The sequence below is a fragment of the Hemitrygon akajei genome, chromosome 30 (assembly GCF_048418815.1).
Source record: "Hemitrygon akajei chromosome 30, sHemAka1.3, whole genome shotgun sequence".
NCBI classification, from domain to species: domain Eukaryota; kingdom Metazoa; phylum Chordata; class Chondrichthyes; order Myliobatiformes; family Dasyatidae; genus Hemitrygon; species Hemitrygon akajei.
Window position 1 is genome coordinate 8833087 of NC_133153.1, and position 13890 is coordinate 8846976.

Below are 13890 nucleotides of genomic sequence, written 5' to 3' on the forward strand. Positions count from 1 at the left end.
TGGCTGTTCCATAATATGGAGAGCCACGGTGATGAGGCTTTCGAGTTTGGTGGGGATTTCCCGGATAGACATTTGTCTTTCAAGAACTCTGAGAAGCCGTAATGGTAATGGGCCAGTAGCACACTCATATTCCAGCTGCACTCCACAGTGAGTGTCCTGAATTCCATAGTTTAATCCAGCACAGAACATGAACTTCAGTGCAGGTGAAGTTATCAGATCCATAGCCTCCCTTCCCCTTCCCAGATGGCTGAAAACCCAGTGCATCTCCTTGCTGAAATCCTCATTGCTGCTGGAAATGGTGGCTTTATTGTCCCAGGTAATGGTGGTCCACTAGCTAGGGCTTTCCTAGTCAGGACAGAGACGAGGAAAACATTTTGGTCCAGTCTGTAGAATACAGAGAGAAGTGGAGCTCGAAGTTTAAGACCCACAGGGACAGGAAGTTGTGGCATCGGGCTGGAGATCCACGGAAGTGTTTGGGCACAGGAATATAAGGCTTAGAAGGAGGAGGATGACAGTCACAGAGTTGCTGCACTGAGGCAGAAAGTTGGGTGAAAATGTTCAATGGTTTCCTGCTGCTTCTGGATTGTGGGCTCATGTTGGGGGACAACGTCCTTGAGACAGATAATCGATGGTTCACTCATCCTGCCGGGAAATGTAGAGAAGGCTTGATTCAAAAACTGAGTGGTTGAGATGATTCAGCAGTAACCAATAACCAATAACTTTAATATCAGACAGCAAAATAACAAGCTATGAGGGGGCACAAACCAAGAGAGAGCAACAACTCAATACTACTGGCAACTAGGAGCAACTGGTGGAAGCCAGTTGGTTCAATGAGTGAACAGGGACCGGGGTTAAACAGGAAGTGGGACCAAAAAGAAAGAACAGAACCATGGAAAGTTCCTCCTGGATCTCTTGAGGCTATTGAAGCTAGTGCAGTCAGTATATGAAATGATTTGGTGAAGATCTGATCCAGTTAGGCTGAGAATGGCCAACATCCATCAATGCCCTTTGGAGGCTTAGAGATGTTCAGGAAATGCAGCACCTATCTGTTCCTCCCCTTGTGAGGCTGAACTCATTTCTGCGGGTCCTCCCTAATCTGTCAGTCTGATAAACTTTTATCAATTACACATTATGCAATATTATCCTGATTTTAGAGCCCCTATGTTGCTCTAAATAAATGGACCGAGCGTATCCAATTTAATCAGGAATCATTCTTATAGTTCTCATCTGAACCTCTTAAAAACCCAATGCATGAAGAGCCAAATCTGGACTCTATTCCCAATCTGGTCTTCAATCCAAATAATGACAGAAAGGACACCTTTATATATATAAATGTCTTCTCTAGTGAACAGCATGAAGTGTATCATATTTTCCTCTCCCTTAGCATCTGCCTATTGGATAATTATCAGGGGATTGAGATTATCCTGCTGTCAGAGGATGAGAAGTGAAGGAAGGAAAGACTCACTGAGCTAGATTAATGGCGATTGTATTTTTTTTTTGCCTACATATTTATTGTTTGACCAGATCAGACTGAACACCCATGTGAATACCCAAACACAGTTGTTCCTTTGGAAAAATACATGACTTCTTGGAGTGTTACAAATCCTGTGAGAAGACATAAAATCCTATCTTTGTGTAGCACCTCTAGGATATCTCAAAGTAGTTTAATGATTAAATACTTCATTGTTTCCTCAGGATGTCCTCTGGGATCATGGTTGATTTGCTTTCATTGCCATTCTGTGGGATCTAGACCAAGGGTGCCCAGCCAGGGGGCCACAGACCCCTTGCTTAATGGCATAAAAGGTTTGAGAACGCCCTGATGTAGACAGAAGGCAGTTCAACAAGTGATTGTCTAAAACATTTAAAGTACTCGATTTGATGTTAAGTATTTTGAGATGTTCTCACGGTCACAAGAGATGAGGCCACAGATGGGAAGGAGGTAGATTGTTAGTTTGAGATGTGGTCTGAGTTCTGTCTGCTTCTGACCTGGTTAGCAATGTCATACTCCCTCTTTACTGCCGGTCAGGGATTCCCACCACCAGTGGGGATGTTGCACTTTTTTTGCAAGGAGGATTTAAGGACGTCCAGAATATGGTGCCTGTTTTCATAGTCAGGCATTGGGCATCTGAACAGCTCGGCCTGCCCATGACACCTTACTGAATATAACTAGGGCCCGATGCAGGCGTTGGAGAGGACACTGAGGCTGTCTTGGGGATGCTGTCAGTGGATTATGCAAGAGCAGCTTTGCTGGTATCCCTTGAAGTGCCCCCCTGTCAGTAATTCAAGTCTCAGTACCTACAGAGGAATAATGGTCAGCACGCCGGAACATTTCCCCGTTTTTCTTCACAACACCTTTCAAATCCACCTGGGTCAAAGACGCCCTCTCCCACAGGAACACGAGTGCAGTCCCCGGTTCGGCGCTGAGAGCCGACTGGGTTCGGGCGGGGGTGAGCAGATCCTTCCGGCTTTGTGGCAAAAGGGTTACTCAGTGAACTGGGCTGACTCGGGTGATGTTACGTCCGACCTACTCAGGGAAACGGTCAAACTGGGCGACTTGTCCTGTCTCTGCTCCTGCACTTAATTCTTGAGAGGACCTCACTGCCGTCTCGGGAGGGACGCCCGCACTCACTTCACACACGGGCTGGACCCCCGCATTCTCTGTAGATTCCCTTCGTCCTCCTATGCAGCAAAACAACCCCTCTCCTCGCAAGGGGAGCGAATTATTGCGACCAGCCGGGGGGTGAAGCATCCGCCGCGCAAGAGATTTCTTTTTGCTTCAGTAATCCAAATGATATTCGTGACTCTAAGGACCTATTCGGCACTTACAGGAAAAGTCTGGGTGCAAGAATGGCCTTGAGCCGCGGTTACGGCGCCTGCTTGCGAGCTGGATGTTGGCTTCGGTGAAGATTATTTTATTCATTTGGACATCCAAGGAAATTGCTCATCACTCAACGCTTATCGGACCAGCACCCGCCTATTTTTTTGACTTGGGTTAAAAACGAACTGGCAGCCTGTTCCTGGTGCCCTTCGTTCGCGGGCTGCTGTTGTAATGTAGGAACCGTCGGCGTGCTCTCCTGACCTGGAGCAGTCTCCCCGAGTGCTTGCCCAGCCATGAGCGGGCCGGAGTGGCGCCGCCGGCGCTGAGGCAGCGAGTATGTGGCGCTGGATGGGTCGGACGCTGCGGAGTGCACCGAGCAGTCAATGCAGTAAGTGGCAGTCACACTGCGGCCGGGAGCTTCAGCCCAGCCAGCTAGCTGGCGAACAAGTTCAGTAAGCTAGTGAAGGTGTTACTCCGAGCCGGCCGCATCCAGTGGAATTAGCATCTCTGCGGAGTGCGGCTTGAAGAGCAATTAATGCTGGGCGAACTGCTTGCGGCCAGGCGACGCCTTGTTCTCAACGCACAGGATAAAGTCTGATGTTTCCAGTCGCAAACTTTAGGCAGATAGGTCAGTCGTGTTTTTCTCTCTCTCTCTCTAATTGCATTCTTGAATGGGGATGGCGTCAGTGAACTACGATTCTAAACATGAAATCATTGTTAGCATTCACCATCAGCTTTGTTTTATGTTACCCCGACTGCTTCCGAGGAGATGTAATTATACAGTTGTAAAGTTGTCCAAATAGTTTAGCTCAGTAGGAGTTATCTTTAGACACTGAAAGCGGCGGATCAAGCTGGCATGAAGCTAGTTTGTTTCAGTCTGTGCCGAGTCACCAATAATCAATGGGATATCCCTGGCTCTTATTTGAGGGAAGCGGAGAGTGTTTGGATTTTTTTTTTGTCTCAGATGTGTGAGAGGGTCAGAATATTAGGCAGGAGAAGTCTGCTGTCAAAGCAGGCAGAATGGGCTCGGTTATACACAGCACGTATCTGGTCACCGTCGCCGATCTCCCCGTGGGACCCGGTGACTGGCCTCTTCAGTATTGAGCGGCGAATGCAAATGACTGACTCTGATGTGCTGACCGGCAGGAAAGAAATGGGCGAGGAATCCTAGATTTTCAGTACAGCTCTACCCACCCCAGGAAACGCTGCTAGTAGACAAGGTGAGACCCCGGGGCTCTTTGAATATTTTCTATATTAAACCCATATCCCCGTCTTCTAAAATAGGCGAATCTTAGAGTTTGGGAAGCTTCTCGGGACAACTGCATTAAGCAAAAACTGAAAGTTTGGTAACTTCTTCAAACCCTTTTATACTAGGGCGGTCCCAGTGATGAATCCGCCATATATTGAATGTATATTATTTGTCCCATAGAATTAAAGCTTCCATCTCTCGGCTGAATGATTATAGCTTAGACGTTAAACTTGAAATTAAACTCTTTAAAAAAAACCCCGGCCTCTGCCTATTTGTAAAATGTCAGCTGGAGACTTGCCAATTCTTGGTCTTTAGATGGGAAAGATTCTTGGATCTATCTGCGAGTGAAGAAGGAATGCCACCCTCCCCTACTGAAACGTCTGCATAACCCCCTCTGCATAAATTAAATATAACTTTTTTCCACACTAGCTGGGGCGGCTCGTGTGTAATTTACTGACGATTTACTCACCACCCCACTCCCGCTGACATTGTCTTACGAATTAATATGCACCCCCCCTCCCCCAAGCCTGATATTCGGTATTTATTCGTCCGGGTGAGGTGAGTACCAGACAGGATCACCTTAATCCTTAATGCGGGGTGGCAGCTTCGTACCAGCAACAGAGAAGGTGCATCTTGTTAACTGTCCCAGAACATAACTGTGGCACAGCAGTTGTAGCTGGGAGGCCCATTTGCAATATGAACTACAATGAAACTGCCGACCCAGGGATCAGGAGCTACACCGAACACAATCGCTTGTAGGGCGGAATTTTGTTTCGTGTCATCGCGATAACTTGATATTACTTTCTTCTAGATTGTTGGCACATTAGGTTGTCATTATTTAGGGAAAGACTCTTTGCTCCTTTGCCTTAACAAAATTTCAACTTCGGAAAAAAAGAGGAAGGGGAGCGGTAGAGAGGGAGGTCAAAACGTCTGGATTCTGTCCCCAGTTTCGAAATCGGAGCTGGTTTCCATTTCGATTGACCAAAATAATTTAACTGCTGGTTCCATTTCGTGCCTTCGTTCGATTTCTTTTAGTCTCCCTTCTCAGTATTACTTCTGCTTTATATTTATTTTTTTCTACCTCATTCTACTTTATGTCTGGTATTACTTTTTTACCTCTATAAATACTATTCCTTTTATACTGTATGCTTTAGACAAGTTCCTGATGCAGAGTAACATAGACTGTCCAGCACAGAAATGATATGAGTGGAGCTTGTCTATACCAGGATTTATGCTCCACATCTCCAACCCTCTCCATCCAACCCTTTCACCACACCTTCTGTTCATTTCTCCCTCCCTCCTGTACCTACCTAGCTTCCCCTTGAATGTGTGATTTGACCTTGCGTACTATGTCACAAATTTCTGCTCAGTGAAATAGACCACTGGTTCTGATCCAAGGAGAATATTGCAGAAGGCTCAAAGGGATATACAACCTCTTTTTAAGGTTAACTTTGTTAAGGTAATAGAATGAAGAATCTTTTCATTAACCCTAAATCAAGATAATCTAATATGTTAAGAAACTAGAAGAAAGTAATATCCAGAGTACTTGACCCCAGTAAATCACATAAACAATATACCACTCAGCAAACAAACCTGGGCAATGCCTCTCCTGCTCCTGCATTCAATAGTTGCCTTGCACTTCATATTCCAAATGTTTCTGATAAGCACACCAAAGGTTGGGTTTCTTTGTGATCTCCCTCCCTGTCTTGATAACTTCTTAAGGCCTTTCAATTACCTCACTGTCTCAGGGATCCAGTTATTAACATATTTAAATTTGTTAGCATTTTTATAGAAGCTATCTCCGATGCCTCAGACATACTTCTAAGTCAATGCCTGTGCGCCACAAGGTCAAAATGATATGAGGGAATCCTCCTGCTGCTATTTGGCCCATCATCAAATGATGTACATAGCTCTCTTTCTTGCAGATGTCTAAGCTGTGCAGCATCTAGTCCTTGCAAATTCTCACAAGGTGAATGAAACACACAGGATGATATCAGAACCTACATTTTTTTCCAATGGAGCTAAGACTCTTCTTAGGGTGACAAGCAGAATTTTAAGTTTATTTTCATAGACATATATATACATGGTATAAATGCCAGGAAAGTAGCTTTTTACTACAGCAACACGGTACACTGCAAATATGGTAATCTGAACTTAACATAATTAAACATTAAACTTCCAATGCAATATAAACATATTACACAACTCAATTCCAAAATTCAGAAAGCAGTTTTGCAGCAATATCCATCATTGGCTTCATATGACTGTCTCTGCCTGTGATGCTGCTGCAACTAAGTTTTTCCATTGTACTTGTGCGTAAGGCAATAAACTCGACTATGACTTGGTTATTAGTTTGCATTTCAAGCCGAAGGCAACTGACTGAGAATGTTTTATAAAGCTTTCTCTTCCCTGAAGGATTTTGGCCATGAACATATTCTCTTTACTTTGTCTTGTTCCGATTTCTGAGGGAGTGCTGTAGTAGCAGTAGGCTGTGGAACCCAGGATGAAGGGGATTTGCAATGATCAGGAGATCTTTGCTGAACAGGTTAGGTGGCACATCTTGTTCAATGTAGAAAATACACACCAGTTCACAAGGGTGGCCCTAGTAGTCAGCAGTCAATCCTTTAACTGTTCAATACCTGCCCTCCCTCCACTCAAGTGTCTGTTTTTTACCACTTTTGTGTGCTGCTCCATTGGACCCAATTGAGACCAATTTAGTCTCAGTCTGGTACTTCACAGCCTTCTGGACTCAACAGAGTATAACAACTTTGGAACATTTCGAGGAAACTGGTGATTGGGAGCAAAGTGGTAGACAGCAGGAACTAGTAATAATGTTGCTTTAGCCACTTTCTAGCTCGTCAAGAGTTTCTGTGTTTCATCAACTGCCTGGGAACATTATCACTTTTGTACCATATTCTCTTCTTCTTCTTCTAATACTTAACAATTGACAAATTTTTGGTCATCCTGAGGAAACAAAGAGGTCTGATACTTGCTTAAACTTGTTACATCTCTAATTTTTCCCAGTTCTCACAGATTATTTTGGAGCTGTCAGGAAATGGAGAGGAGGCTTGACCCAAAAGCGGAGCAGCAGAGGCAGTTCGACAGTAATACTAGACAGCAATATAACAACCCATAGGGGCTATATACCAAGGGGGAAGAACAGAAACTAAATACCACAGGCAATTAAGAGCAACTGGTTTTGAGGCAAGCTGGTTTGAAGAGTGAACAAGGACTGCGGATGAGAACTGGGGTTAAACAGGCTGCAGGGAATGAGAGGCAAGTGAATCCTGTTAGCTGGGTGGAGACAGGGAGTTGTCTGCATCTGCAGGCGAGGAGCTGACAACAGGAGCAGGCCTAACAGGAGCTTTAATTTATCTGTTTTGCAAGGATGCTGTCTAACCTGTCAAATGTTTCTAGAATTCACTGGTATTCTTTTCAGAATGGTTTTGTGGATATCTGGTGAAGAATCAGTGTTTGAAGTTGAAGGATGTTTGAGTAGTAGTCCTTCACTGGGGTATAGTTAACTGTAAGCTCTATCAATAAATATTTTTATTGTCATTGTTTAACTTTGAGCTAATAACAAGGAGAATAATTTCAGCAGAAAAATGCAAATCACTGTTTGTGGAATTTCTCAGATTAAACATATGCCCTTGGGGAGAAGAAATGAGATTTGTTTTTACAGTATTTGTCATCTTTCAGTCTTGGAAAGTCTTGAAGCATTTTGTGTTTAATGGAGCTGAAATGCAATTTGGGAGAAATCAATGATGCGATTCTGAAGCACGCAATCAAGTGTTTCTATCAAACCTCCTTATATCTTCGGAATGATCAAAAATGGCTCGTGAAGGATTGTTAGTGCTGTAATGTAAAACATTAGCCAATTTGAATACAAGGTCTCAGTGCAATAGGTAAAAGATATTACTGGTTAACCTATTTTCATAATGACAACAGGTTATCTTATTTGAACCATGTTGTCGGTGTCCTCTACTCAGATCCAAAAACGCAACAGCTCTGTAGTCTAACATTTTATCAAAAAATAATACTTCAGATAATGCTACACTAAATTTGATCCTGTTGCCAAGGCTCCAGAGAGATTTGAACCAGCAAATTAAGCACTGAACAAGCTTATGACTGTTGTGCAGAATTCTGCTCAAAAATTGGGTGGCACGGTAGTGTGGTGGTTAGCGCAATGGTTTATGGTACCAGTGACCCAAGTTCAGATCCTGCCACTGTCTGTAAGGTGTTTGTACGTTCTCCCCGTGACCTCGTGGGTTTTCTCCGGGTGCTCCAGTTTCCTCCCACACTCCAAAGAAGTACCCATTGGAAAGTTAATTGGTCATTGTAAATTGTCCAGTGATTAGGGTAAGGTTAAATCGGAGGTCGCTGGGCAGTGCAGCCCGACGTTCCATGCTGTGTCTCAATAAATAAAAAGATTAATTTTGCTGCATGTAAGGATAAGAATGCTGAGCTCTCGGTGTAAACTAGGACAGCGCAGAGGTGCAGCCAGTGAGGCCTCCAGTAATCCTGACCTGTGTGTGGAGTTTGCAGATTCTCCCTTTGTGAGTCCCCAGCAGGCGCTCCCAATTCCATCCATATCCCAAAGACGTGTCGGTGTGTAGATTTACTGGCCACTGCCAACCGCTGCTCAAGTAGATCTGAGGCTGTCAATGGTAATGTGTAATGTCTGGAAGTGTGTATGATAGATGGTGCAGACTCAGTGGGTCAAAGGGCCTGTTTCCATGGTGTATCACTCTGACTTTTCAAAATTCCATCTTCCCAGAATTAGCTCTTTTTCGAAAGAGAAAATTAAAGGTTATTTGGAACGGAATGAACTGCAATCTGTAATGGAGTCCCCTTCAGTTTAGCCTTACAAAATGTGGTGGGGAAATAAGGAAAATCAGTAAATTATAACCATCGCTTGCATATCCTCCCCTTTGAACCCACAGATGGTTTGGAATAGGCAATAAGTTGAAAGCTAACTTCCTGCCCTAGCAAATGAGCCAATCAGGAGCTGGGAATAAATGACAGGCAGGTGCCATCTCCGTGCCAGAGAGCAGCAGCTGTTAGCGCACTGAAGCAAATCCACGCGAAGACAAACGAGCAGAGCTTCAATTACGGTGCAGACAGGGTGTGCTGCTCAGAAAGCTCTGTTAGCACAGGTTTATACGTCTTGTGAACGATGTCTGAGTGCAATGCTCTCATCAACTTTACCAACTAGAAATTTTTGTGCTTTGGTTTACCTGAAAAAGAAAGGAGAAAGTGTTTCTATTGGTAGATATGTCAGTAACCAGGGACGCAGGTGTGGAATAATTTCCAAAGTTTCCAGTGAGGTGAATTTTCTGCATAAGCAGTTATGATCTAGAATACATGAAGCAGAATCTGTAGTTGCATTTCAGAAGTGAATTTTACTCAAAAAAGGAATTACACTTCAACTTTGGTGTGTGGATGTCACTAAGTGGCATTTAAACGAGCTTGAGGTAAAAATGGAATCTGGTAGATGGACCAGGAATAACAACTGGTCATGTCTTGACCCAGGTTGGGTTTGATGTGGGCAAATACTTTCTGCTTCCAGTGGCTGAGGAGACCAGCCAGGGCCGAGGTCATGGTATGAGTGGGAGGAGCCAGAGCTCAAGGGCATTAGTGATGGTGGACTTGGCAATGAAGAGAATAACAAGGTGCTTCTGAGCTGATAAACTTGAATCCAGAATGATGTCCTCTGGTGTATCTGCTACTGAGTGAAAGAAAAGGATGATAGGAGAAGAGTTTAGTTGACTGATGGATACAGGGATAGCATAGGAGCAAGAGCTTTAGACTTCTAGATCATTGGGACTGGTACTGGAGAAAGTGAGACTTTCATAAGCAGGACAGGTTGCATCTGGGCCAGCGTAAGTCCAATATCCTTGCAGGGAGGTTTACTAACACTGACGGGTAGTGTTTAAACTACACAAAATACACTGCAGAAGCTGTGGTCAAATCAACACATACAAACACGCTGGAGGAACTCAGCAGGTTGGGCAGCATCCGTGGAGATGAGCAGTCAATGTTTCGGGCTGAGACCCTTCGTCAGGACTGAAGAAGGAGGGGGCAGGGGCCCCATAAAGAAGGTGGGGGGAAGGTGGGAAGGAGAAGGCTGGTAGGTGCCAGGTGAAAAACCAGTAAGGGGAAAGATCAAGGGGTGGGGGAGGGGAAGCAGGGAGGGGATAGGCAGGAAAGGAGAAGAAGGAATGTAAGGGGAAAGCACTACGGGTAGTAGAAGAAGGCAGAATCATGAGAGAGGTGATAAGCAGCTGGAGGAGGAGACAGTGAAAGTGGGATGGTGGAAAGGAGGCGGAGGGAATTACCGGAAGTTGGAGAATTCGATGTTCATACCAAGGGGCTGGAGACTACCCAGATGGTATATGAGGTGTTGCTTCTCCAACCTGAGTTTGGCCTCATCATGGCAGTAGAGGAGGCCATGTATGGGCATATCCGAATGGGAATGTGAAGCAGAGTTGATGTGGGTGGCAACCGGGAGGTCCTGTCTATTGTGACAGACGGAGTGGAGGTGCTCGACGAAGCGGTCCCCCAATCTGCGTCGGGTCTCGCCGATGTAGAGGAGGCCGCACCGGGAGCACCGGATGCAATAGATGACCCCAACAGACTCACAAGTGAAGTGTTGCCTCACCTGGAAGGACTATTTGGGCCCCTGAATGGTGGTAAGAGAGGAGGTGTAGGGCCAGGTGTAGCACTTACGCTTACAGGGATAAGTGCCAGTTGGGAGATCTGTGGGGAGGGACGTGTGGACCAGGGAGTCGCGGAGGGAACGATCCCTTCGAAAAGCGGAGAGGGGTGGAGAGGGAAAGATGTGCTTAGTGGTGGGGTCCTGTTGAAGGTGGCAGAAGTTGCAGAGGATAATATGCTGGATCCGGAGGCTGGTGGGGTGGTAGGTGAGGACAAGGGGAACACGGTCCCTGTTGTGGTGATGGGAGGATGGGGTGAGGGCCAAAGTGCAGGAAATGGAGGAGATGCGGGTGAGGGCATCATTGATGATGGCAGAAGGGAAACCACAATTCTTAAAGAAAGAGGACATTTGGGATGTCCTGGAATGGAAAGCCTCATCCTGGGAGCAGATGCGGTGGAGCCAGAGGAACTGGGAATAGGGAATAGCATTTTTACATTTGGCAGGGTGGGAAAAGGTATAATCGAAGTAATTATGAGAGTCCGTGGGTTTATAGAAGATGTCAGTGGACAGTCTGTCTCCAGAGATGGAGACTGAGAGATCGAGAAAGGGGAGAGAAGTTTCCGAGATAGACCAAGTGAATTTGAGGACTGGGTGAAAGTTAGAGGCAAAGTCAGTGAAATTGACGAGCTCAGCATGGGTGCAGGAAGCAGCATCAATGTAGTCGTCAATGTAGCGAAGGAAAAGTTGGGGAGCACTACCAGTATAGATTTGGAGCATAGACTGTTCCACATAACCCACGATGAGGTAGGCATAGTTGGGGCCCATGCGAGTGCCCATAGCTACACCCTTGGTCTGAAGAAAGTGGGAAGAACCAAAAGAGAAGTTATTAAGTGTGAGTACCAGTTCTGCCAACCGGAGAAGTGTGGTGGTGTTGGGGAACTGGTGAGGTCTATTGTCAAGAAAGTAGCGAAGGGCTTTGAGACCTTCTTGATGGGGAATTGAAGTGTATAAGGATTGGACATCCATGGTGAAAATGAAGTGGTCGGGACCGGGGAACTGGAAGTTATTGAAGAGGTGGAGGGCATGGGATGTAACAAAAATGAGATTAAACTAATTTGGCAAGAAATGGGACACAGATTAGAAGATGAGAAGTATAGTCAAACTACAAAAGGAAAACCATGTCACTTCAGTGGGCGGAGCAGACATACTGTAAGTGTGATAAGGCAAATAGAAAGAATGTTAGGCTAAATTGCATCTCCTCTAAGGAGTCCAACTAGTAAGGCAGTTGACCTTGGGAGACTGGAGAACACATGGGTTCACTTCAGAACAGTTCAGAGAGATTACCCCGGTAATAGACTTGGTTTGGTTTCCTTGGAGCAGAGGAGGCTGAGGTAAAATATGCAAAATGATGAGCGGCGCAGATAGGGTAGATAGAAAGCTTTTCCCCATTGGCGGAGGCATCTAAAACTAAGCCTTTTGAGTAGAGGGTAAAAGGTTTAGAAGGCATCTGAAGAAGATTTTCACCCAGAGCATAGATGCAATCTGGAACACACTGTCTGAGTGGCTGAGGCTATCACACCATTTAAAAAGTATCTGTACCGATACTTGATTGCCAAGGCTTTGAATGCTGTCGTCCAGGTACTGGTAAATGGAGCTATATGGGTGGATAGTTGTTAGTGAGCACGAACATAATGGGCAAACAGCACCTTCCTGTATTATCTAACAGCATGTAAATTCTTAAATATATTTATTGATTTGAGAGAATATATTTTATCTTATCTTTGTCCCAAACATCCTTAAACTGTGACCCCATGCTCTGTGCACCTTTCCCAAGGGTGAAGTCCTTCCTGCATCAAATCTGTCCAGTACTGTTGGAATTCTGTTGGTTTGAAGGAGATCCCCCTCTCATCTTCAAAACTTTTACGAATGCAACCCAGGGTTACCCCATCTCCCTTCATATGTCTCTCAAGCTTCAGTCTGGTGAACCCTCACTTAACTCCCTCCAAGCATGGATGTCCTTCCTCAGATAAGAAGACTAAAATTGCAAACAATTCTCAAGGAGTGGTCTCACCAAGGCACTGTACAATGCAGCAAAACATCCCAGTTCCTCTTGTCAAATTTTCTCCATGTGAGGGCCAGAGTAGAATTTTTGGCCCTTATCGTCTGCTGCAGCCATGTGTTTAACTTCAGTGACTGATGTGCAAGGAAGCCCTGGTCTTGGGCACCTCCCTCTTTTCCATGTAGGGATTCACCCTAATGCAGGTTTCAACCCAGAACTTCAGCAATTCCTTTCTTCCCACAGATGCTGCTTGATCCATTAAGTTCTCCAGCAGACTGCTTGTAGCTTCCTCTTTCCCAGACTGTTGCCATTCAGAAAATCATCTGCCTTCACATTTATGAACCAAGTGGATAACCTCACATCTAGATGCATATACTGCATCTGTTTACTCCATCAACTTTACCAAACCAACCTTCAAGGCCCTCTCTGTCATCCAACTTTGCATCATAAGGCATTTAAGACTGACAGGAGCAGAATTAGCCCATTCGTTCCATTTGGTGCCCTTACTAATCAAGAACCTAACAATCTCCACTTTAAATATACCCAGTGACTTGGCCTCCACAGTGTCTATGGCAATGAATTCCTCAGATTCACCACCCTTTGGCTAAAGGAATTCCTTCTCATCTCTGTTCAAAAGGGACATCCTTCTATTTTGCAGCTGTGCCCTCCAGTCGAAGACTCTCCCACTTTTGGAAACATCCTCTCCAATTCCACTGTGTCTGGGGCTAGGCCTTTCAATATTCGATGGGTTTCAATGAGATCAGCTCATTTTTCCAAACTCCACCGAGTACAGACCTAGAGCTATCAAATGCTCCTCATACATTAACCCTTGCATTCCTGGAATCATTCTCATAAACCTCCTTGGGATGCTCTTCAGTGCCAACACATCCTTTCCTAGTTAAAGGGCCCAAAATTGCTCACATTACTCCAGGTGTGGTCTGATGAATGCCTTGTAAAGCTTCAGCATTACATTCTCGGATTTATATTTTAATTCTCTCAAGATGAATGCTAACATTGCATTTGCCTTCCTTAAAGTTAACCTTTAAGGAATCTTGCACAAGGACTCCCAAGTCCCTTTAACCTCCAATTTCTGAATTTGTTCCATT

General features: G+C 45.0%; 1 protein-coding gene across 5 annotated transcripts in view; it reads left to right on the forward strand.

Annotated features, from left to right (window-relative positions):
- The first annotated feature begins 2293 nt into the window (after window positions 1–2293).
- LOC140718791 (cortexin domain-containing 1 protein) overlaps window positions 2294–13890 on the forward strand; it is a 70536-nt gene continuing 58939 nt past the window's right edge. For 3 of the 5 annotated variants that reach the window (XR_012096791.1, XM_073032953.1, XM_073032951.1), the window contains exon 1: window positions 3217–3446. The gene's annotated coding sequence lies outside the window, so the exon portion shown is untranslated. The other 2 variants (XM_073032954.1, XM_073032955.1) reach the window with 2 other exon arrangements.